Here is a 26,092-nt window from a genome sequence, read left to right as displayed (position 1 = left end):
CTTTAAAAAACCTTATTCTGTGTTAATTACATATAACTATGGTAGGAACATTAGACTGTGAGACAGATATGTAATATGTCAGCGTTGGATACTAATAATCTGTTTTTGGAAAATAGTGTGGTTAAGACGGCAGTCTGTAATGGCCCTCCTGGCAGGGGGAACACTTTGCTGCATGAAGGCGGCTTTGTACCTGTCCTAGCCTGACTGTACGTCTCCTCCCAGCCAGCCACAGGAAAGTAGCCGTCATTCAGCAGGATCATTCTGCCTATGTTAGGAACAAGCCCACTGTACTATATATGGAAAAGTGCAGAAAAAAAAATGAAGAAAATGAGTTTGGCCCTAGGTCAGATTTCCCATAACTCAGGAAAGTCCGCCTGTGATGTCACAATTGCACTTTTTATGGCTCTGCTGCACCCAGCACTAGAAGAAAGTCTACGGATAATAAACAGACAAGTAATAAAAGCAGAACATTAGTAATCACCGTAATAACGCTGTAGGGTTTTAGCCTGCAGCTGTTGTGATAACACAAAATCCTAACCAAAGGAAGGAAGAAGTGTATAGATATACAAGTAATTAGGTGTATAAATATGGAAAGGGATGAATGATGGACTATATAAAAAAAACTGTAGGAGGCAGTGGGTGCATGGTCTATTTGTGAACACTGATCCAGGCTGATCTGTGCTTGGCTGCCACTGTTGGGTGTTATTGGAAGCTGGCAAGGAGCCTATTTCACCTACCATAAGCATACCATGCAAAAACACAGCTGCAGCTTAAAAACAGGTATTAAAATTGGAAGAACATACCCCACCTTCACTGCTTGATTACTGATCACTGTGAAAAGGTCCATGGGGGCATCATGGAGATCACTAGCATGAAATCTCAAAAGGGCCATGTACTTTCCAGTTTAATAAAGCCTTTCATGTTGGAAAACAGCTTGCAGCTTTTTTACAATGCTTGCTCATTGAAGTAAGCACTTTGGTGGCTTCCAATGGTACCCAACACTGCAACATGGATTACTGAAAGGTTTACCCTCTATCCCTTTTCCAGGGCCAACTCAATACTTTTGGGATTTTTTCATCACCATTAGTCCTGATGACCACAATCATTATGGCAAATAGAGAAGGTAAACCTCCCCAGACATACAAAAAAAAAAGAAACCTACCCTACTAAGTAATTTTGCTTATAAAAGACCCTAACAAGTGTTATCCTTAACACACTCTGGGTGCTCACAACACCAATACCTGCAGTCAGGTTCTCCTAACTAAAAAATTTCAAGCATCCAGTAAACTTTCCCTAGGTTCTGTGGCTGGTTTCCCTGTGCCTTATGTCTTTACTGTATCCTATAGTGACATAGAAGTCTTAGGGAGAGGGGACTGGCCATCAGCACCCCAAAAGTAGATTTTTCAGCCAGCAAAGCTTCTGCACAATATGGCAGTCAGTGCAGGAAAGGTTAAATATTAACCCCTTACTCTTCAGGCAGGACTCCTACAAATATGACAATCACTTAATATAATATCATGTGACACCAATCTATCAAATTACAGGCACAGCTGGAAAGAAGAAAGTGAAACTGTCAGCCAGTCATTCTGATGTATGTGCCTACAATCTATATTCAGTACACCATGACCCTACCTAACTTTATCCTTCCCCTCTTGGGTAACATACATACACGGATCTCATTTAGAAACAGCCAATAGGATTTTAGCTTCGATTCTAACCAGTTTAGAATCAAGAATCAAAGCAAACACCTGATTGGTTGGTATAAGTATTAGGTTTATGAGTTCTTTTTCCTTTGTTTATTAAATCTATTTTATAGTCTATAGAAACACTGTACAGCACAGTATTTATACTACAGTATTACCACCAAGCAGATGTCACCCTAAATAGGAGCAAATATGCCCCTCCCATATTCCCCAGTGCCTGGGATCCCCATAAATCCAGTTTATATGGGTGCACAGGAGCAGTATGAAGGCTCGGCCATGGTCTCCTCCCTGAGTATTTCTGGTAAACTCTTGTACCAGGAAGAAGGACTCAGCAGAAGAAGGAAGCAGAATGCAGTTTTAGGTGTCAGCATACAGAGAAGCCCTCAGCTCAGAGGTGACAATAAATAATGCAGCCATACCTGACAATGCAGCCCGTGCTCCGTGTCCGCAGTCCGGGGATCACCGGGAAATAAGAACGATCCGTGAAGAAGAGGGCGGGGCCTCGTTACTGCTCCTTCCAACCTGGCGCTAAGCCCTAAAGATCATACACCCCGCCCATCCCTGCACACTCCACGCCCATCCCCACACACGTCCCGCCTGTCCCAGCACACGCCCCGCCCTCCAGCTGACATACATGACACACTATCATGTGAAAGGTGACAGTTCTGGGTGCTATGGAAAGTATGACACGGCTGCTTTCATCACTGGAAACGTCAGCTGGGGCAGCATTGTATTGTGGAATGTGGTGCTTCCCAGCACAATGTATATAATAAGGTAATGTGGGATAGGGAGTGGGTAAAGAGTGCAGGGGACCTACAGTGTTCACTCCCATAGGAGCAGATACATTTTAGCTGGGTTCTTCCGTATAATGTGACACATCAGAGGCTTAGGCATGTCAATTATAAGGCCTTTATTGTAACTCACAACATATGTAGATAAGGGTTGGGATGCAGAATGTCATTCAGTGGCAGATCACATCCAGAAGCATCCTTTAAATCCAGAATCAGGGTATGTGGAATAGGGAATATAGGGAACATCATACAGAATAAGGGAATGTCAAATAGGGAATATAAGGAAGATCATGCAGAACAAGGAAATATGGAATAGGGAACATCATACAGAATGAAGCAATGTGGAATAAGGAATATAGGGAACATCATACAGAACAAGGAAATGTGAAAGAGGGAACATCATACAAAACGAGGAAATATGGAATAGAGAATTTAGGGAACATCATACAGAACAGGGGAATGTAGGGAACATTATACAGAACAAGGGAATGTGGAATAGGGAATGTAGGGAACAAATCCCTCAACAGTTTTTGTCCCACTTACCTATCTTCCCTGGTAAAAAAAAAAAACTCCCCTAGCTGCTCTCTGTACTCCTCCAATGACCTACTACTCATTTCACTCATAACCTCATCACATGCACGACTCCAAGACTTTTCTGCAGCTGCCCCAACTCTCTGGAATGGTCTTTCTCATCCTATTCGGCTTGTTCCTACTTTCTGCTCATTTAAAAGAGCACTCAAAACCCATTTTTTCAAACCTGCCTACCCATCTTCTTCTGTCCTTTGAAACTCTCACTACTTCCCACCACTATATAACTACCCTCCTATTGTGTGATACTTCCCCCTCCTCCTAGATTGTAAGCTCTTCTGGGCACGATCCTCTCCTCCTCCTGTGTCACTCTCTGTATTCGTCTGTCATTTGCAAACCCCTGTTTAATGTACAGGGCTGCGTAATATGTTGGTGCTATAAAAATCCTGTTTATTATTTATAATAATAATGATAGGGAGCATCATACAGGACAAAGGAATGTGGAATAGGGAATTTAGGGAACATCATACAGAACAGGGGAATGTAGGGAGCATCATATAGAACAGGGGAATGTAGGGAGCATCATACAGAACAGGGGAATGTAGGGAGCATCATACAGAACAAGGGAATGTGGAGTAGGGAATATAAGGACAATCATACAGAACGAGGCAGATGAAAATACCATTAGCGTCAGAGAAGACTGTGGTGGAAGGGAGAAGGAGGGTACTACAAAAAAATGAAGAGGTAAGAGGACCTGGATGATCCTCTACTTGTGATTCTTGTGATTTTTTTTTGTTAGGAAGCAAATAATTGTTAGAAACTGTGCTTACAGAAAATGATAGTAAAATAGGCTTAAGGAACAGGAGTGAGATGTTTAAATGAAAAATTAATGGAACTTCACTGATAGAAAAGCCCTAAAGTATCTGTTTAGTTGTACTTGTGTCTTTTTTTTTTTGTTAGGATTTTATTGGGTAGGTTCAAGGAAACATACAATATACACAGGTAAGCAAAGCGAGCATACAAAATTATAATCAGAACAGAATATAGAAATTGGAGAGCTGTCAAATAGTCTGAGTATTCATGGAACCTGGTCCAGTAGAACCATCTCTGGTTGGTAGCTTCCTCAGTGTCCCTTATGGTGGCAGTCAGGTCTTTCATCACGTATAGCTCATAGATACGCTGGGGGGGCCTAGTTTGCCACCACAGTGCCGGTATACAAGCTCTCGCTGCATCTATTAGTCTTATTAAAAGAGATTTACGCTAGAATTTTCTCGGCATAGTGTTGTGGTGTAAAAGGAAAAAATCCAGCCATAAAGGAGATATGATAGTCTGTAAACCTTGGAAGGAGCCCATGCACTTTCTCCCAGAATGGACAAATCCTTGATCACTCCCAAAAAACATGAAGAAAGGTACCTCTATGTTTACCGCATCTCCCGCATACATCCAATGACTCTGAAAACATAGAATGTAGGTGGGTGGGTACCCAGTTACCTGGTATGCTGAGTTGATAGATGATTATTGTGCTATTGAAACCAACTGATATCTTTGGGTTGGTAATAAGGTAGTATTCAATTCTGTGTGATTTCTGGCTCTGGGGCAATCAGAATTGAGTATAAATAAACAGTCAGTTGTCTAACTGGATCCTGTTTGATGCAGAGTGCCGTAAATCCCGTAAATTACCTCAGATATTTGTGAGAGTGTATGAAGTGATGGGACTGGTGTATTCTCCAGAATCCCAGTTCATCGTATACAGGATCTAAGTTTATTTCCACAAGTGATGGCCAATGTGGTTTTTGCATAAATAAACTAACATGTCGGGCTCCCAGGTCTGCTACTATTTTGAATTCTGGGTCATCAAGGCCTGGTTGGAAGATAACACTACTTTTAACAGGGGAAAGTGGTGATAGAGGTAGAGAAACCTTGGGTGATTGTGAAATCTTGTGAAAAAAAGATTTGGAGTAGCCTCAATCGTTGGGTATCTACGGACCGAGGCGGGAACAGGTGTTCTGCTCCAGGGGAGCAAGGTCAGAGGGATCCCAGCAGCCTCCTGTTCTATCTTAATCCATTGGTTTCATTCGACATGCCTAAACCACTCCACCACTCTTCCCAAGTGTATTGCAGCATAATACACAGAGGGGTCTGGCACTCCTACTCCTCCCTATTTCTTGCCAGGCACAAAATGTGGAAACCTAACCTGGCTTTTTTATGAGCCCATATAAACTGGGTAAACATTGCTTTCAAGTTTTGGACAAAAAAAAAACAGGACTTTGATTGGTAGGACCAGCATCACATATAGCAGTTTTGGCAAAAGCTCCAACCTTACTGTGTTACATCTACCAAAACAAGAGAGCAGTTTCGCATTCCATTGTGAGAGTTCACATTTAAAATCTCCCAAAAGGGAAGAAAATTCAGGGTATATAGCTTGGTGAGATCTCTACTTATACAGACCCCTAGATACGTGATCACCTTCGCAGACCAACAGAAAGGGAATGATTTAGGGGATATTTAAGGCTTCTGATTTCTGATAGTTTATCTTAAATTTTGATTTGAGCACCCTATTGTCCTAGCTCCTCCATAAGATTGGGAATCACTGGGCACCTGATTTAAAATAGCTGGTCGTCTGCAAACGCCGCTGCCTTACATGAACCACCCCTGATTGTTATGCCCTGTAAATTGGGATTTTTCCTCATCTTCCACAGGAGGGGCTCAAGGGTGAGGATAAATATCAAAGGTGAGAGGGGACAGCCCTGTCTGGTGCCATTTGAAAATCCAAGGGGATTCGATAGGACTACGTTTACCTTATTCTCGCTGATGGAATCGAATATAATACAAGTATGCTTGGCGCCGTTTTATCCCCAAGGCCTATGTGATGAAGGGTTTGTTCAATTAAACTTCAATCTACCCTGTCAAATGTTTTTTCTGTTGAGAGAAGCATCAGTTGGTGGCCCTTACTTTGGGCCTAATGTATAATATCAGGGGTATTGGTAGTGTTGTCATGTGCCTCGCAATTAGGTTTTTTTAGCTGAAGGATTTGATGTGGTATTGCAGATCTATGTGGTTTTTTTGAGGGCGGCATTTCCCAAATAGCATCCTTTGATTTTAAAGCGGACCTAAACTAAAATTTTTACCTTACATAAAGGGGTGGACAACCATTTTATATAAGGTTGAAATTATCTTCTTTTTTGGGGGGAGGGGGTTTAAAATGCTGAAAGCCCTTCCCCTTTCAGTGATCAAGACAGAATGGGGGTGCATACATCATGGATCCCAGGAGACTTCAGGCTGCTTCTTCTGTACATGCCCAAGATCGAGCTTTTCTTTTAATGGGATAAATAAAAAATGTTGATGTCACTCCTGCACAGTGCGAGATCGGGTGTCACAGGAAGAAGGGCAAAAAAGATGGTGGTGATTGGCGCTTCCTCCGCACTGGGATGAAGGAGGATACCAGGTCAACATGGAAACCCCTGGAGGGATCAACAGATCTTTGAAGATAAAGAGTGAGTTTTTTTTCTCAGTTTACTTCCGCTTTAATTGAAATTGTTTGGACTGGATCACATTGTTGAAAAATTGTGAAATGCGTATTTTCATATTACAACTAAATGTAATAAGAATCATATATTTTTGAGCTTTTGCAATCACATTTTGGACATGTTTTAGTTGGTGTATATGTTTGAGAATAAAATTTATGTTTTTGAATAATATGTACACAAGTGTGTTTGTGTCCAACAAAGTTGTTGTTGTAACTACCCTTCTCCCAAAGAAATCGAGGAGAGGTTAGTATTTACCAGGGTTCCTCCTTGTATTGGAAATTCACATAGGCTCATACATCTTTATACAACTTAGGTGTAAAAACTGATCTAAATAAAATATTTAGATTTTATTAGCATATGTGGTTTTGGGTTGTCAGAACATGCAAACATACTACACCTAAAAATTCCCATTTTCCTATATATTATTTTTCCTTTTATTTTTGCTGTTTTCTTGCTGGCAGTAGTCAGAAGGAATAAATCTTACTTGGCAAACCTCAGGCACAAATAGCAATGACAACATATAGAAAATGAGGGTGTTTTTGTGTTTTAGTTTGTAAAACCCAGGCAGAGTGGGAAGGTGGAAGAGGGGAATAAAGTTTCGAATGGGAGAAGCAATATTTTATATTCTGTGAGGTCAGAAACTCATCAATAGAACCATATCTTCTAAAAAATAATAGATTTGAGCTAAATCCGGTTTTGTCAGCAAGTTAATCTAGCCCCAGCATGGGAAGAGCCAACTAGACAGCTACACTGGTAAATGGTGCTGCATATACTAGGATTACACAGGATCTAAGCACCTATCAGGTCTTCAACAGAGTTTCTCAAGGTGAGGATGTTATGCTGTCAGGAGCACCCCACAGCTGTAGAGCAGAAGGCATATCAAGCAGAAGATAAGCTAATGGGTAATTTTAACTTGAGGGGCTGATCAGTGGCCCACAAGGGCAAAGACGAGACAAAGCGCAGGTTAGCAGCATGAGATCTATCAAACCAAGTGAAGTTCAAGAGCACAGCCAGTACAAATAGGCATTAGTACAAGCACACAAGGAACAGGGTCAAAGGCACTCCAGGAGCACTGCAATAGAGCAGCAAGAGGGAATGGCTGGATGGATGTTTTAATCAGTGGTTCCCAACCTTTTCGGACCTACGGACAACTAAATGCACGGACTCTGGACCGCACATGCGCGGGGAGCCGTGTGTCACTCGAAGGGGAAGAAACTTCCCCCAGAGTGACGTCATGATGCCAGAACCCGCCCACTCTCCCATTATAGGTCTGAGCCTGCGATAGGAGAGTGGGCGCCCTGAGCCTACAATCTGTATGGGGGACATGGTCCATAGCTCTGGCCAGTGCGCCGCGGGGGGGCGCACTGGCCAGAGCCAAGAACCACCAAAATTTTCTTGCGGACCGCCAACCGGTGGTTTAAATAACCCATTATTGCCTACACAGGCCGAATGACCTGCACTTTAAATATAGATAGCTTTATTAACCAAAGGCCTTCTATTAAAGGCATATTTGTTGAGACAGCAGAGGGGAAGTCTTGAAGAACTTTCTCTCACTGGGTGCTAAGGTCCTTGGCCTGCGTAGAGTTACAGGTCTGAATTTAGAAAAGGTAGACTCTTTTTTTCTTGTGGGGTAGCTGAATTGGTACTAGGGAAGTTTTTTAGAACTCTGCATTTAGTAAGTGGGGATTGTGACAGGGTGACCCATGGCTTGACTAGGAAGGTTTTGGATGGGGTGTATATATCCCTCAGGCTAATGTGTTTTGTGTGTTAAGGGCTCAAGGGAACGATGTGATAGTCTGCCAGATCATTGGCTTTTAGGAAAAGAAGGTTCTTTGGGTCCTGGAGCCGGCCAAAGAAGAGTTGGGAGGGTTCCTTGACCACCCGTTCCATGTCTGGGTCTTAACCCTTACTTAAAGTGTAAAGGTACTCTATTTAGAGTTGCAGAAGCAGACTTTTGGGAGCTCAGTGGTTTCCTAAAACATTAGAGGAAAGGAGCTCAAGAGGGAAAACACTTAAGAGTAAGCTATCATCCTTTGTTTTTGCAAAGGGATTTTTTTTACTGCTTCATTAGATAGAGAGGGAACTACCAAAGACATAGCTAGTGGCCCAGCTGGGCTGAGAATTGTTTTGTTCTTGTTTTTTTTTTTCCTTTACAGTATGATACAATAAAGCATCCAGGCAGGAGCCTGAACTTTGTTTTCTGAAAAACTGACCGTATGCTGCATTAATTGAACTGCTGCAAGCCTGTTGCTATGAGCAACCCCCTATAGCAAGCTCACATTTTGTGCTCGAATGCGGGCAAGATCCCTTTGGAGGCAGCATTGAAGAGGCCATTAAGCAGTTGCTCCTTGCTAATGCTGCCCAACAGCAAGCTAACACTGCAAAGAGAGAGCAAATGCACAGTGCATGCGAGACAGCAAGCGTGACCGCCGAGCCCTGACTGAGGATGTGCAGAAATTACACCACATCTTTGAGCACAAAGGTGTCACTGGTTGCCACGGGCAAAGGAAGCTCAATCTGAGCTAGCAACTTCCTGCAAAAGATGATACTGCATGATGATTTGGAGGCCTTCCTTAAAACCTTTGAGAGGAGTGCAGAGAGGGAGGCCTGGCCCCCAGCTCAGTGGGCTGATCTGGTGGTGCCTTTTCTAACAAGTGATGCCCAGAAGGCATATTTTGACCTGACTGCGGAGGACCCCAAAATCCATGACAAGTTGAAAGCTCCTGCTGTTTGGGCCCAGCAGGTACATAGATATACTCCCCAGCCTGGCAGGTCACCCCGTTTCCAGATGCATGGCCTGGTGTATCTGGTGAGGAAATGGCTCAAACCCTCATAGCTCCCCAGAATGTGGAGAGAGTCACCATGGACTGTGTGCTTTCCTGCACACGCTAAGTAACTGGGTGACCAATGCAGATCCACAGACTGGACCAGCTTGTTTAAATAATCAGGTGCTACCTAGCTGCAGAGGATTTCCTAGCAGACCCAGCACCGCAGCAGATGATAACACAGAAACGGTCATTGCCCCCAACAATGAGGAACCATTTTCGGCGCCACAGAAGACACAGGTACTGAGCGAAACATTTTGGAGAACACCCAGAACCTGGTACAGTGTTGGCAGTGCCATGAGTGGGGACATACCGCAGCCAGGTGCCCACTACCTTCTGAGGCCATGGAGTGTAAAGCTTCCCGGCGAATGTCCCAGTTTGCAGAGCTAGTATGTACTGCTGAGACTGTCCTGCATATGACTGCGGTGAAAGTGGGGGACAAGTTTGTTCAGGCTTTGCTGGACTTCGGGAGCTTGGTTTTTTAGTGCATGCCAGCTTGGAGTGCCCTGATCAACTGCAGTACCCACAGAGACGCCAAAAGCTACTGTATGCCATAAAGTGGGGTTATCAGCAGTTCTGATGCACCATGTAATTTTGGGAATATATTTTCCACTGGTTTGAGACATTTGAAAAGGAAAAAAGCCTGTAAATGAGAATATTGTGTGAGGACATCATATTGGGGAAAATGCAGATGAAATGTTTCTTTTGGCTGGTGAAACAGAGTTGCCTCTGGAGACCTCACTAACTCAGAAACAAAACTCTAGCCAGAGCCTGGGCTAATGTAACAATGATAAATGGGTGCCCCAGATTGGATATACAAGGGTATACAAGGTGCAGGGAGGAGTAGTATATCAACCTATTTTGCCCCAACCCATTTGCAGGACAGTGTTGGACTTGGCCCACAAAATGCCCTAGGGGGACATCTGTGAGACCCAGCAGTGTATCTTGAAGAAGTTCTTCAGGCCAGAGGTGTTTGCTGGTGCAAAATAATACTGTGAGCCTTGTTTGAAGTGCCAGTTGTCTGCCCCGAACACCCATTTCCACAGACTGCTGGTCCTACTGCCCATCATAGAGGTGCTGATTGAAAGAATAACTATAAACCTTTTTGGGCCATTGATCAAGTCTTCTGGGGGTCATCAATATATTTTAATGGTGATAGATCAGTAGTCGCCAATCTTTTCGGTTCCACAGACCACTAAAATCTCCCCTATAGTGACATCATCGTGACATAACCCTGCTCACTCTCCTATTGCAGATCGGAGCCTGCGATGGGAGAGTGGGCGGATTGTGTCCAGGGTCCAGGCATACAGCCCGCCCACTTCCCTGAGCACGGGGTTTGTACGGGGGACGTGGTCTGCAGCTCTGGCCAGTGAGTCCCCTAGCATGGTCCCCCACTTGGGGGTGCACTGGCAAGAGCCGCGGACCACCAAAACTTTCTCGCAGACAATCTGTTTGCGACCGTTGTGCTACATTATGCCACACATTATGTTGAGGCAATTCCTCAAAGATTTGCCAATTCTAAAGCAAATGCCAAAGAATTGTTTGTTGAGGGTTAGAAATACCCTGGTATGTATTTTTGCAGGAAATGAACCCAAGCCCCGGCCAAGGAAGAGTTGGGAGGGATCCTTGGCTGCATAGTCCATGTCTGGGTCTTAACCTTTAGAAAGCACAGGTGCTCTATTCAGACTTGCAGCAGCAGCAGTGTGAATGTATATTATAAACATTACAGTCATTAGGAGTATGTCTGTGCTCAAGGGTGTGCATGTCCCCACACAAGTGTGCGCGCACACACTTGTACACACTCACTAGCCATTTCACCTTTGCTGAGTGTTCATCAGCTTATTCTGTGTCTGACCTGTCCTGTGAACCTGAATTACTTGTTGAGATTTGAAATACACCTTTTGCCTGCATCTCAGATGACCTTTTTGTTTGTTGCAACTTTTTCTTCCTCATCTGGCCCGGTATCTAACCCTTACTCATTATCTTACTTCACTTCAAGGTATCAACCATACTATTACTTAACTACACTTCTTCATCAGCACTCTTGCTCCTCTGATGCCTCTGTCACCATCTATGGAATCAACTGGGCTGGAGAGGCAAGAGAGGAGTAGTGATGCATTGTTCAAATGCTAACAATGGGCTGCTATGCCTGTAAATGTTGGGCCAATATGGAGGGCTGTCTACTGACTAGTTGCAGTCCCAGCACATCAGGCAAACCTTAGTCCTAGAAACATTGACTAGGACCAGATTTAAATATTCAGCATGACAATGCCAATCTACCACTTTCATTGTTATTAGATAAATGAGTTATTAGTGACAGACTCATTTTGAAGATAACTAAACCCCAAATCAAAAATGTAATATATTAAAGCTTTCCAGGCATTGCAAATAGTTGCTGCATTAGGATTTCATTTTTCAGTCTAAGAACATTTTAGAAAGTAGAGTAAATACTTGTTAAAGCTTTCAGAAGTGCAGTGTCCCGGTCACTCCTGTGAGTTGAACTGAAAGTGCCAAAAAACTTATCTTCCTTTCAAACTATCTTACATAAACTGTTAACCCCCCTCCCCAAATGTATTAGAGGTGAAAAGAGGAAGACCTGTTTGTAGTTTGTCAGGATCTATAGAAACACAAAAGGAAAAACACAAAGACCTACCACAAACGTCTTCAGCACACATTTATTTAATTGGCAAGCAGTGATTGTAACATATGGGCTTGATGCAGCTGAGATCATTGCATGATGGACATATTATGGGGGAGGGGGATTTACTAAAGTCTGTTCACTTACCAAGGTAATTACATTACAAAAAATTGATAAGTTTTCTTAGTGAATGTGTTGAAAAGGTACATAGGTACAAAAATATACCCAAGCATATAAGGAAGTAGGGAAAAGGAAAGGAAATTTAAAAAAAAATAATTTTTCTTCTTGCACTTGTTTGCATGGTTTAAGTCAGCAGAATTTCATCTATTTGCTAATTAACGTGAAATATTCCTTACAAAGGGATACTTCACTTTTCTATATGAACAGCCTATGCTCCTTTAGTAGGCCCTCATCTGTAGTTGGTGAAATCAAGGCCCCCTGTAGGATGAATCCCTGACAGAGTTCCTGAGACACGGACTGACACCTTGATGATTCTGCATGGTTATACCACTTCCTCCAGATTCCATTGGTAGTTTTCTGGTGATGCATTTCTGGGTAACATACTTTTCTAATACCTATTGCAGTTCTTGTATCGGGGGCCACTTTTTAAAGACCACAGCATCAGGTATAGTGCCTAAAAAAACAGGCAAAATAGTGAGGAAAGGTGAATGGAAAGAGTATGGCGAACTTAAACTATATATTTAATTTTTTTTATTTTTTACAAGGGCGGCATACAGCAATAAAACTCAAAATTGATAGTAAGAAAAAAGAAGTACAAAAAATATTTTCAGGAGACAGGATTTAGGCTTAGTCTACACATTTTCCCCAGCATTTAACCTGAGGCTCTAAAAGCCCATGTTTGAAATTCTCATGCATTCCAATAGGCTAATCTACACCAGGACGTTTTCTTGAGGCACGTTTTTAAATGTGTCATAAATACCATTCCTTGTAACATTTTAAGAATTAAAACGCAGGGTAAACAAGGGAAAACGCTTGAAAACGCTCCTATTGAATTCAATAGAGGCGTTTTAAAGTGTTTTTAAGCTTTTTATGAAAGCTTCCATTGAAAACAATGGGGACTTTTATAAGTGTTTTTAGCAGGACTTTGCAATCTGGAAGCCCCCTTTAATAAAGAAACTCCTAGATCCCTGCTACCTCACCCTGGGAAAGTATTACAGGGGTACATAAAACCCCTAACTTATGTTAAACATATGTGTAAAAAATAAGACTAGGCTTTAATGTAAAAGTATTTTATTAAATGTGTGTGTTTTGTGTAACTGTTAAACTTTCTTTTACAGGTTATCCCACAATGAAAGGATGATTCCCACAGCTGCATTCATGATATGAGCACAGCCATGGGACTCCTGACAGTGTGGGATCCCTGGGCACTAGAGGCCAAATGAGGACAAGTCTCCCCATTCACCTCTAGTGCTCCATGATTGGCTGAGGAAAGTGAACTCCTGATGACGATTGAGCCGTCATCAGGGTTTCCCTTTTCTCGGCCATTCAGCAATAGTCTTGAATTGGAAGACTTGTCCCCATTCACCTCTAGTGCTGAATGGCAATCACAGAGTGGAGCAATCAGCAGAGCTCTGCTATGCTGAAGCTCCGCTCCCCTGATTGCTCCCTCTGATTGCTCTCCCTTGGATGCAGAACACAATGTCACAGCACCGCTCTGGCTGCGGGAACGGGATCAAGAAAGCCGAGCTATCAGCAGAACCCTGGTCTGCTCTGTGATTGGCTGAGGAAAGGGAAATCCTGATGATGCTTGAGCTGTCCCTTTTCTCTGTTTCCCTTTTCTCAGCCAATCAGCACTAGAGGTGATTGGGGATACTTGTCCTGTACTCTTTCCCTGAAAGGGTTAAAAGTAAAACTTTTATAAACGCAATGTAAAAATGCGGCAAATAGTGGTAAAACATGCCATAGGCGTTTTTGGGAGTTTAACCTTTTTTAAAGGCAAGCTTTAAAAGATTGTAAAAGTGCATATAAACGTAGTAGGAACGTTCACATGCGTTTTTTAAACCGTTCGTGTAGACCCAGCTTTACAGCCAGGGAGAATTAAAACATAACCAAACTGAATTGAAAGTAAAGAGCATTCATTAATATTTTTTTTTTTTTTACTTTTCAATATCCAATAAAACTTTTTTTTTAAATCCCTGGCCACTAAAGGGAAGCATATACCGGTACAATCTTTCTGAATTACAAATGTTATGGACTGTATCAAGAAACATAACAAGATTTCATGAAATTTAGTGCAAAGTAATAAATAGGTATTGTAGATCCATGTAAAATATATTGTATTACCGTATTTTTCGGACTATAAGACGCACTTTTTCTTCCCCAAAACTGGGGGGGAAAAGTGGGTGCGTCTTATACACCGAATACATGTTAAATATAATTAAAAAAAATCATACTCATCCGATACCGCGATCCCGCGATGCTGCGTGCTTCTTCTCCTCGCTCTCCTCCCGGCTGCAGCGCGTGTCTCCTCCTCCTCTGAGCGAGGAGAAGCCGACACGCATACCCCCGCGATCCGGTAAGCAGGCTGGATCAGCCTGCTTATGGGATCGCTGGGGTATGCGTGTCGGCTTCTCCTCGCTCAGAGGAGGAGGAGACACGCGCTGCAGCCGGGAGGAGAGCGAGGAGAAGAAGAAGCCCACAGCATCGCGGGATCGCGGTATCGGGTGAGTATGATTTTTTGGCACAGGGTGATCAGAAGGGGATACATTGTGTCAATGTATCCCCTTCTAATCACTCTGTGTCAATGTATCCCCTTCTGATCACTCTGTGTCAGAGTGATTAGAAGGGGATACATTGACACAGAGTGATTAGAAGGGGATACATTGACACAGAGTGATTAGAAGGCGATACATTGACACAGAGTGATTTTTTAGTATTTTGTTCAGAATCTTTTTTTTCTAGGTTTTTCTCCTTTAAAATTGGGTGCGTCTTATAGGCCGGAGCGTCTTATAGTCCGAAAAATACGGTAATTAATAAATAGAACAAAAAAAATTTTAAGTAAAATAAAGGTAACAACTCCAGTGCTTTTTAAAAGATTTATGCTCTATAGATACAGATTGGTGCTCAAATCTAATTCCTAGACCAGTGTTTCCCAACCTTTCTAAGTCGCGGCACATATTTTACAATTAGAAAAATCCCACGGAACACCACCAAAAAGTCAGAAACGTAAATTAGCTACCTGCTGCCATCTAGTGGAAGAGTTTTTTTTGGTTCTGCCTATCACTATACATCGCTGGTATAGACAAATGAAGACAAATTTTTTGCAGTAAATAAATCATTTTGGGACCAATTAACTGAAATTGGATAATTTCCCACGGTACACCCGAAGATCTCTCAAGGCACACTAGTGTGCCGCGGAACAGTGGTCGAAAAACACTGTCCTAGACCATGATGTGCCACAGAATTTGGAATCTTTCAGCTACAGTCAATTGATAATTTGTTGATAATTCACTTTAGCAATTCAAGTCTAAATGTAACCAGTAAATCAAAGCCCATTACTGAAACCCTTTTTAGCAGTTCACCTCCACAATCCTATCCAAAGTTCACTCCGCAACCCTCGTCTGCAGCTCATAACTGTACCCCCCTTCTGCTGCTCTCCCCTATCCACAGTTTACCACTCCCCCATTTCATCTCCTCTCTGCAGATTTTCTATCCTTTCCATCCCTATACACTGCTCCCCTCTGCACCTCTCTTCTGGAGCTTATGTCCACCTCCCACCTCCATCCACAGCTCATTATTGCACCCCTCTTTTTAAACCCACCTGTGCACCTACATTCACAGGTTATCACTGCAACCCTCTTCTATAGTTCTCCTCTGCACTTTTATCCAAGCCACATTCTTAGCTCACCTTTGCAAGACTTTTCTGAAGCTCACCTCTGCACCCCCATCCACAGCTCATTTCCTTACTATTTTTTTTATTATTTGCAACCCCTCCCACAAATCATCTCATCCACTATGAAACCCTGTTCTGCATCTCACATCTGTGTTCTTCTTCTGAAGCTCAGCCCCATTCACAACCACTTCTCTCACTTCAGCTCACCTCTGTAACCCTCTTTTGCAGCTCACTGCTGCATATAATAATATATTAGAGCCACTATTAGGGTGCAGTCAATGCAGTGCACTGCAAAATATTGCCTCCTGAGCCAGTTGGTCCAGCCCTGAGTGTGGTCCATATACAGACTATCTGGGCAGACAGTATTAAATTCAATCTCACAGGAAAAATTGAAAATGAAAAAGTACAGTCTGGAATAATATATAATAAAATATTTCTTCTCGTGTATATGTGGGAGGAAGAGAAGAAGAGGTAAAAAGCCCCAGCAATATTACTAAGTCTCCCCTTACCCCTGAGGAAGCCTGGTAGGGGCGAATCACGTCGGGTGGGACACCTTACTGCCATCGGTAACCTAGTATGATACTAAACTATATTGCTATTTTTTTGCAAAACTAGTGGTTATATGTTAGCCTAGGATTCATTTATATAGACACAGCTATTAGTCTTTTTAATTATGTTGTTGGAACAATAACATTTTGTGTTTTTAAATTTAACTCTAGTTGCCCTTCAAAAGCCTGGCATTCCCTCCCTCCTCTTCTCTTCATCCACAGATACACAATTTGTGATCGCAGGCTGGGCAAATAGGAGTCCACTCCTCTTTGATTATCCATTAGGGCTTTTCTTTCAGGAGGAAAAAACTAACACATTTTTGTAACTTCTATCTTATTTCCCATTCAGTTATCCTACCTGCTTCCTCCTAATGTCATCTGTGTGAAATAAAATGCTATCCCACTATTTTACAGTATATTGGTATTAGAAGCAGCCACAATACATGGTTTTGTCATATCCTGTTTAGAGGTAATTAACAGGTTGCTTTAATAGACTTTTCATGTTTATATTTGAACTCTTTACTCTCCAAAACAGCTTTTTTGTTTATATTGTTACACTTGTAATATGTCTCCACAACCCACCATACCTAACAACACCCCTCATAGGCCTCCAGCCCTAGAAATTTTGGTGAAATGAATGTAAATGTTTATAGGGTTTGCAATTAACTTGTAAAGTAAGTTAAATTTACCAAATGGATAAAATAAATCTTATTTCCCTCCATTTGTGAACATTCTTACCTTCCTTCTGTTAATGTGTTATAAAACAGCATACGCTGCAGTTGTGTTCCTCGCACTTAAATATACATGCTATATGTCCCATAAAGTAAACTGTATTATATATGTATATATACACATGGTTTGTTTTCAATTCACCCCTCTGGCAATTGTATTTCCTCCCTGTTTGGTGATGGCAGCTTGTTTTATGTAGATGTATGTATACATTACTGCTAGAAAGTTTCACCTGCAGGTTAGCATCACGCAAGAAAAAATGCCTCTTCTGTTCAGGTCTGCTAGGGTTTCAAAAATGCCCTCCAAGGTCGATCCTCCAGGGGCCTCCTGGTTTTACCAACTACAGATCGTGTCCATCTTGCATGGGGTCTCTGCCTTTGGCAATGGATTGCAATGCATTTATCTGTCAACCCAGCCATTACAAGTACAATGCATTACAGCTTTCATTGGTGAGGAGTTATTAAAATACTCACCTTGTCTATCAAATCCCTCTAGCTGATAATTATTCAATGAGGTATTTTCACTTTTCCTTTTGTGCTTTTTGCATTTGTAGTGAATGTTCCTCTATCACCTAACAGCAGAAGAATATATCTTATTTGCCCTAACCTATTATGAAATTATCTCCATCAAGGACCATCCAGGACCCTGATACCAGGGATCTGAGATCAGATCCATATACATGTCAGCAAATGTTAGCACCCCCTGACTTTTTTGCTTGTGATTCAAAACAGAATCTAAGCCTAGGTTACAACCAAAGCTCCCTCCCTAGATACAGTGGATTTGGTAACCAAAGGCAAGGTGTATGGTAATACCAAGATATCAGGTAAACCTAATGCAAAAGGTCTGAAAACAAAGCTACCACATGTAAGGACTAGTAAAATGCAATATATTTGGTTATTTTGAATTTAGGTAAACATCAAGGTTTTGTATTAAAGGTAAAGTTTATTTTAAGGAGTGATGAGAGTTCTAAAGAATGCTAAACGTGTGGATGTAATGATAATCTTATCTGGTTCCAGTAGTCTCCGTCACACTTAAAACAAGCCTGCAGATATAATTGCAATGCAGGCTGTGCCACAATTAGCTGGACACCTGATCTGATTTTAGTGCAATAATTAACAAGATAATAAAGTCAAAATATCAGAACTCCAACCAGACAAGCAAAACTTGGAATATATTTCAGAAGTGGCAATATATTTTTACTCAGTAAAATGTCACCTTCAGTAGCTATATAATACTGTCTGCTCAGAAATTAGGTATGGAAGTTTCAGGGTTGGTAAAAGTAAAGATTTGCTTGTTACACAGTCTGTGACATCATGTTCTGTGTTGTTGAGCCGGAGTCCCTGAATTTCTTAATTTGAAACTTACAGTGCAGCTAAAAAGGTACTAAAGAGAGTATGATTACATCTCATTTGCTCTTCCTGATACATGGTGTTTTATTGTAATCTGATAAACACCATCACAATTTATAGTAACTTTTTCCCATGTCATTTAAATATTCTTCTTCTTAATGCTTTAAAAGTGAACCCTACAGTAAACAATTATTTTTTTTATTAGGATGGGTAAATTGTGCCCCAAAGGTCCACTGTACTCTGTCAATTCTACTTTGGCAGGCTGTATAAAAGTCATTTGAAAATGATTGCCTAAAGGTTTTTTTTGAGCCACTGGCATCTGGTTTAAACATCATTTCTCTGGCTTCTGTTTTCAAAGTTATCTAAAAGTAACCATATTGATGTGATGTGCTGATTATTTAATAACTTTCCTCTTTCAAACTGTGTTTCTGGTTTTAACAATTCTACTTTAGAACAGTTATTTCTTTTTTTTTCCATTGTAGACATTTTGCCCAGGCTAAGGGATGAGTAGGATAAATTCTAACCCTCTGAAATTTCTGCAGAAATGCATATTTTTCAGCATACACTGCAGATATTTCCAAGGCAGGAATATTTATATATCCCATTAGGGCTAATATCCAAACTACATAAATCCAAATTTAGTTATTGAGCTGCTTAAGATTCCCTGCACTATTGCTATAGCACAGGGCATCTGTCCTTCAGCAATGGGAGAGTGTTAGGTTAACATATCTGGTCATCAATGTACATTATGATGTGTGCTAACATTCAATATATAAAGTAAATTGTAATGCACATTTAAACCACGCAAAAGGGTGAATGCATTTAAACATGTTTCATCAAAATGCATATTTTGTTAAAGAATTATTTCTGTGGTAATGTGCCCCCATTCCCATTTGAAAAGCATGTCTGCCTCCTGGTGATAAAAAGGGTCAAGACCATGGTGGAGCTTGTGTTGTAAAGGTGGTGAAGTAAAAGCTAAAAGGCACCCTTATAGAGTAATGGTGCAAGGCCGTGAGTATCAAAAACACACCCCAACGTTTATAGCCACGCTGGAGCTAAACTTTATAATATATAAGAAAAATGAGATATAGTGCAGATTACCAGTATTTGTAGATATGGTAGATGCATTTGTTCACTGTCTGACTTGATTTACATTTATTTCACCTAGGAATCCATTGAGTAACACACTGTCCTAGGGTGACATACTTATTTATTGTACAGTATATATTGCAGGGCAGTTTTCCAATCCTTGTAAGTGTGTTTAGATTACAAGGCCTAGCCTCCCTTTTTCTTTATATACACACCATGGGAGGAGATGTTCCAATGTTTTATTTTTTTAAAGAATTAGAATCAATACTCACTGATAACAATCAGCACAAGAAAACTCATCAGATTGTAATTTTTTACACTTTTCAAATTTCTTACACTTATTGAACAAATGTGACAAACATCTTTCAGTTTTATCTTTAAAAATGCAAACAAAACATTTATTGTTAGATTTTATATACACTTTCATGTGTATATAAAGCAGCTGCACACAATACATATTAAGGGTAGTTGAAGATACAGTGGAACACTGTTTATGGGAAATTAACTTGGTTACACACATATTAAGAGTTAATAGTGATTTAAATACTTTATTTAATGTTTAGGTTTTCCATTTCTGTGAAAACTCTTCCAACATTATTCTGTCCCACCCCTGAATTGTTATTATGAAAACTGGCAAGTAGAATTTAGGATAAGTTGAAGAGGTATCATGAAATGCTCACTTGGAAAAAATTGTTTCTATTGATTCAGCACAATAGTAAGTACAAGGTACTAAGCAGCAAGATATTTTCTGCTTTGATTTTCTTGTTTTGTTTGAAAATTCATCTAAATATTCTTGCACTCTATTTGTAGAAAATATGTGGCTTGTATTTCTCTTAAAAAAAAGCAGCACAATGTGTTCTGAAAGCATCTTAGAGATATTAAAGAATATTAGAAATATATCATTGTGATAAGAAGATTGTTTATTGACTTATCCAGAAGCTTTGGGAGCTCCGGAATAGATATAACATGAGATTGCTTATTTATTCTGACTGTGCTGCACAACTGTTTTTGTAATTGTTTTTATTGATATAAATGAAATAGTCTTTTTTTTATTAATATTGGAGTCTTTGATTGTCTGAAAAATCCCTGGCGATTGGAAAAAACAAAGTTTTTTTTTTTCAGAAAGAAAACTTCCTAATTACATAAATAATAAAGGAAAACGCAGGGAAAAAGCATTCCTGGCATAAGCACTTAACTAAAAAGTTTTCAAATTTTATTCAAATCAATTTCCATATAACACAGCAAAGGATAAAATAAATAAAAGCATAAACATCATGGTCACTATGACAAAAGTTACTAAAGATAGGCTTTCATAAATTTGGTCCCGACGCGTTTTTCGTTTTGTCTCATTTATAATATAACAATACAAATTAACTTTTTTGGGAAAAAAGAATGGAAAATTTTACCAAAAAAATTAAGGGCTATTTATAATTAAACTTTTAGGCCACCAAAAAAAAATTATTAAACAACATTAATACATAAATTATTAATTTTTATAAAGAATAAAAAGTAAATCAGAAATAATAAGGGTGGAATAAATTAATAGGATGACTTATTAGGGTTAAGAAAATGTTTAACAAGAGTTAAAACACGAAAACTTTTTAATAAAAACTATTTGTAGAGTTCCTTTAACTTATGTCTTAAGCAATTCATTTGATCTACTTTTTTAATAAATACAAAATAAGAAAATAAATATTGTTATTTTCAATGACATTTTAAGACACATTGGGCCTGATTTATTAAAGCTCTCCAAAGAGAGAGAGCAATCTAAGCATCTGCTGGCTTCATTAGTTTTTCCATTTTTTGTTTCTAGTGATTCTGCTTTTCATCCTGTCCCTTGCTCATTTATTGTACTGTATCAGGATAATTGAAACACGAAGATAAAACCTTACCCCTTTTATATTCTACATACCATGGAGGAACATGTTTCTATGGTCTTCCAAGATTTCATTGAGGTCAATACCAGGCAGGGATCACAGAATGTTATCAGCCCAAAGGATTTCTGAAACAATTAACAGGTATTTTTAGAAACTTTTAAACCTGATATAAAAAAAAAAAAATTTCGACTGGTATAGTTAAGTGAGGATATATTACATTTGTGTTTTTTGTGTTTCAATGTGCCGGGCATACATTGATAAATCATGAAAAATATTATTGCAATTCAAATAATATTACATACAGGTAGTCCCCGAGTTAAGGACTTCCGACATACAGACAACTCCTAGATAGGAACGGAGTTTCTCTGGTCCTTCCTGTGCAAGATGGGGGCTTGATGGGGGAAGGTGGAGGTTCGCATGACTTGCAGAAAAAATCTTTTGCTAAACAAAGCTGAGACTGAGCTCCTTTGCAACATTTTGTAGTTCTTTAGTGACCAAAACAAACTGTGAAGTTGTTTCTTTTTGCATATCAAAGCACAGCTTGTTGCAGAGGTTAATAAATGTCTAGGCCCAATAAAGTTTTTTTCTTGCTTTTTTTTTTGCTTTGTTTGTGATTAACTCACAGTGAGGACTTTTTACAGTAACTGACACCACGCTGCCTAATAATATGTTGAGGCAAACATCTGTCCTAATTGCATTTATTAAAATAATGTACCTGTTCCGACTTACACACAAATTCAATTTAAGAACAAATCTACAGTCCGTATCTCGTATGTAACCCAGGCACTACCTTTATAAACTATAAATCCTCTTTAATGTCCTCGAACGTTAAAAACAACTTGTATGTAATGTCATAGAAGTAGTTTCTCTTTGTTACCTGTAATGAATGATTACAGACACTTGGGGGAGACCTTTTCAAACTTAACTTTCAAGTAAAACTGTTGAAGGTCCAATCAGCTTGCAATATTTCTATTAGTTGCATACTAGTTGTATTATTTACAAAAGCAGTTTAGTGCCTAATCATGTAAAAAGGAGAAGAAAAAAAAAACAGATTTTTCTGCTGTTGCACGTGACTGAAGGATTAAAGTGAAGAATTAAACAAATTTTCATTGTATTTACTGAGCTTGGGGATTTGATTTAGTATGGGAGCAGTTTTAGAAAACCAATCCAGTTAGTGTGGGTTATACAGACTGTTGTTCTGCATGGCAAAAATTACTTGTATACTGCATCCTCTGGTAACTATGCAATGGCAATTTACTATGAAATATAAGGTTAAATAAAAAAATTAATAGGTTAACTGCTGCTTGCAGTTGTGTTTTTTTTCTTTTCTATACTTGCCACTCAGTACCATTTTAAAGAAATATAATTTCAGCAAAAACTCATAGCATATACAAAACATTTAAAATGTGTCTATCTTCATTCCTAAAGCCCTTTAAGATCTGAATATAACACATCCAGACTGTAAAGAAAAGAGGTGTAGCTTTAAACAAATGTTTAGTCAAGTAACAGCTCGCGGAGTATAAAGGTTCATGCAGTTTTTCATGTCTGCAGCAGAACCTTTGCTTTTCTCCTCACCTCAATAATTTTATCTTCATGTTTCTCTCCTGTGATATATAGAACATTCCTCCCCCAATGTTATGGGCATTGGGTGCACAGTGGCTCACTGGTTAGCCTCTGCAGCGGTGGGGCCCAGGTTTGAATCTCAGCCAGGACACTATCTGCATGGAGTTTGCAGGTTCTCCCTGTGTTTATGTGGGTTTCCTCTGGGTACGCTATATAAATACTATATATTAATAGGGTGACAACACTGCTCCTCCATAGACACAGTAAAATGAGCAACCATAGTTTCTCTAGGATAGGAGGTGTGTCATTGGCAGGATTAAAGAAAATCAATAAAAAGAAAACAAATGCAGTCCCAACATTATTAGGCTGAAAAATATTGCATTTTCCCCTTGGTTTTTAGATACAATTGAAGTAAAACAACTTGAGGCCTTTTATTTGTTTAATACATTCTTGCTGAGCATAAAAACGTATAGACCATGCCAAGATAAAAAAAATGACCAAGTCAAATTGAGTATCTGTATGTGGAATGGTAGTGCTTTTCCCCATACAACTATTTTTCAATATACATTTCTAATCATTGCCAGACAATTTTAGTGTTTTCACACCCATTTATTGTGGTGTGATTCCATTGCAACACCATTGAAAATGGAGTGCCAAAGCAATGCTTCTTCACATTAAATGCAATGCACCACAATTCACAGTAATGTAATATTGTACACTGTAATTTGCTACCCTTTGTTGATCTGTCTTGGTACATTGACAACTCATTCAGATAAAAAGTCTGCTTTTGTGCAATAAACATTATTGTGCAATATATTGTGTAATAACACACCTGGATAGACTGACTGAGCTCTATGTTTTCTGAATATAAATTCACTGATAAACATGTTTACTGCTTTTTTTTTTTCATTTCATTAGAATCATTTTTTCATTAGAAAAACCAGAAAACCACAAATGTTGTTGAAAGCTTGAATATGAGGACGTGAATACTTAACAAATCCTTATTTACTTTTCGCTGTAGTTACCAACTAAAGGCACACAGTGACATCTACAGCTCGATTTATACCTGTAGATGGCAAAGAACAAATCACAATAGGAGATCAGCAAAAATGTCAAATTATCAAAATAAATAGTACATCATTGCTTTATTGCATAGACTTTTTCATGACATTAGGTCTGGTGACAAGTTCCCTTTAGCATTATTTTGCTTTATTTTCATATATACTTAAAGCTTAAGTGATTTTCCAGTTTCACCTCTAAACAAAATGTGTTTGTTGCCTTTGTTTGCCTAAGTTTGTTTTAGACCTATAGCTCTACAATCAGTGGGAGTACAAGCTTTGCTGAGCAATAGGTCTAGCTATAGGTCACACTCCAGATGTGGAGTATTTTCAATGTGAAGCAAAGCCGAACAACATGGAAGCATTAGCTCAGACTTGGAGGTCAGATGGTTAGAGGTTTAAGGGTGAAAAAGTGGAATTGCAGTCCGGAATAATGTATGATTTCCAGTAGGTTTCCAAAACCCAATTACACAATTGTTTTAGCACCAATGTAATAGCATATTACACTCAGAATACAAGAACAGGCTTTAAAAGGTATTCCTGGATCCAGCCATCTTGGTGGGGATTTTCATTCTGTGTACCTATGGTGTATTAGATAGCTAAAAAAACTTTACTAAAACATTGCTGGAACGTTACCCCAATATCTGATTAGTCAATAGGCTATATTACTCCCTCTATCTATCTGAATAAATTGATATGACTAGCACTAGCTAGAATTTGTGAAGCACTTGTTCTATTAAAAATTTCAATCTTGATTTGAATGTATATTACTGGTACCAAATCAGATAAATTGTATCAGTAAAGTAGAACAGCATAAAACTTTTCTTGTGAATTCAGAACATATGGTGAAATCTGAATAAAGAAAAAAACTGCACAGAATATACACGAATATAATCCACCAACTGTGCAATCACAAGGATACCTTGAGAACAAAATTGTGCTCCGACATAAAAATAAAGCTCTATGTCTGACCTCTCTGGACACAAATTCACCAAATCTGTTAGAGTTACAAAAGGTTAATATACTAATAAATTGTGGGAGCCCTGAGCTATCCCAAATCCAGCCATTGTGTATGCATGTTTTTATCAATATCAAACCTTGAAAAAGAAAAATACCTACAATTGTGTAAAACTCTTTGAAACCATTTATTTTAAGATGTTCGTGTTAAAACTTGCCTCCTATTGTGTTATACCAGCACAAGTACTGTTTTTTATTCTGTTTTACACTCTCAAACTTCCAAGAGCAGGGTATGCGCAGGGATGGTTTTAGACAAAACTGAGGCCCTGGACAAATATGAAGTTGGGACCCCAAATGAAAAGCATTTTAGCTTCATGCACCTTCTGCCATTCTGTCAATTGGGGATCCAATTGTCCAGTTGGACCTCAACCCCCCCCCACCCCCCACCTGAAACAGGACCTGGATATAGGGTTATTCCCTGGTAGCAGTCAAAGACCTCTTCCTGTTTATATATCCTCTTCCAGAATTTCTACATTGGAATGCCAATAAAGTTATCAGGTTTGCTCTAAGTCCTATAACCCCTTCATCCCGACACATATAAAGGTAAAAATAAATAAATAAAAATAATAATTAGAGAAATAAATTGGAACCAGAGGGGTTAGTCCTTAAGTCTTTACGATGGAAAACATATTACCTGCCAACAACAACGCTGTGCTTGGACATTAGAATTGCTACAGTTCAGAATTATAATTCACCAGCTCTGGTATGAATAGCTGTTATATTCAGCAGGTTAATATCGCTTTCTGTGTCCAAGGTAGCTTCATGTTCATTTGTGGATGCAAACCCCCATTCCCAAAGGTAATAGATCCCACATCACAATCCAACCATACATAAGGGAGTACAATCACCAGTCTGTGTCCTGCACCAGAGAACTTAGCCTGGTATACTTTTTTGACAAGTTGTCCTGGCACCTATGCAGTGGATTATGGGGAATGGAGATTATTTTTGGATATCATATCTAGCTCTGTGTAGCAGATTTCTCATGCTGTTATCTAAG

General features: G+C 39.7%; 1 protein-coding gene across 1 annotated transcript in view; it reads right to left on the bottom strand.

Annotated features, from left to right (window-relative positions):
- ANXA11 (annexin A11) overlaps positions 1-2,258 on the bottom strand; it is a 28,074-nt gene extending 25,816 nt beyond the window's left edge. The window contains exon 1 of the mRNA XM_072425024.1: positions 2,123-2,258. The gene's annotated coding sequence lies outside the window, so the exon portion shown is untranslated. The remainder of the gene's footprint in view (positions 1-2,122) is intronic.
- Between the last annotated feature and the right edge of the window lie 23,834 nt (positions 2,259-26,092).

Source organism: Pyxicephalus adspersus, chromosome 10, assembly GCF_032062135.1.
Source record: "Pyxicephalus adspersus chromosome 10, UCB_Pads_2.0, whole genome shotgun sequence".
Lineage (NCBI taxonomy): Eukaryota > Metazoa > Chordata > Amphibia > Anura > Pyxicephalidae > Pyxicephalus > Pyxicephalus adspersus.
The sequence above is the reverse complement of the archived record's forward strand: the minus strand, read 5'-3'. Positions and strand labels throughout refer to the sequence as shown.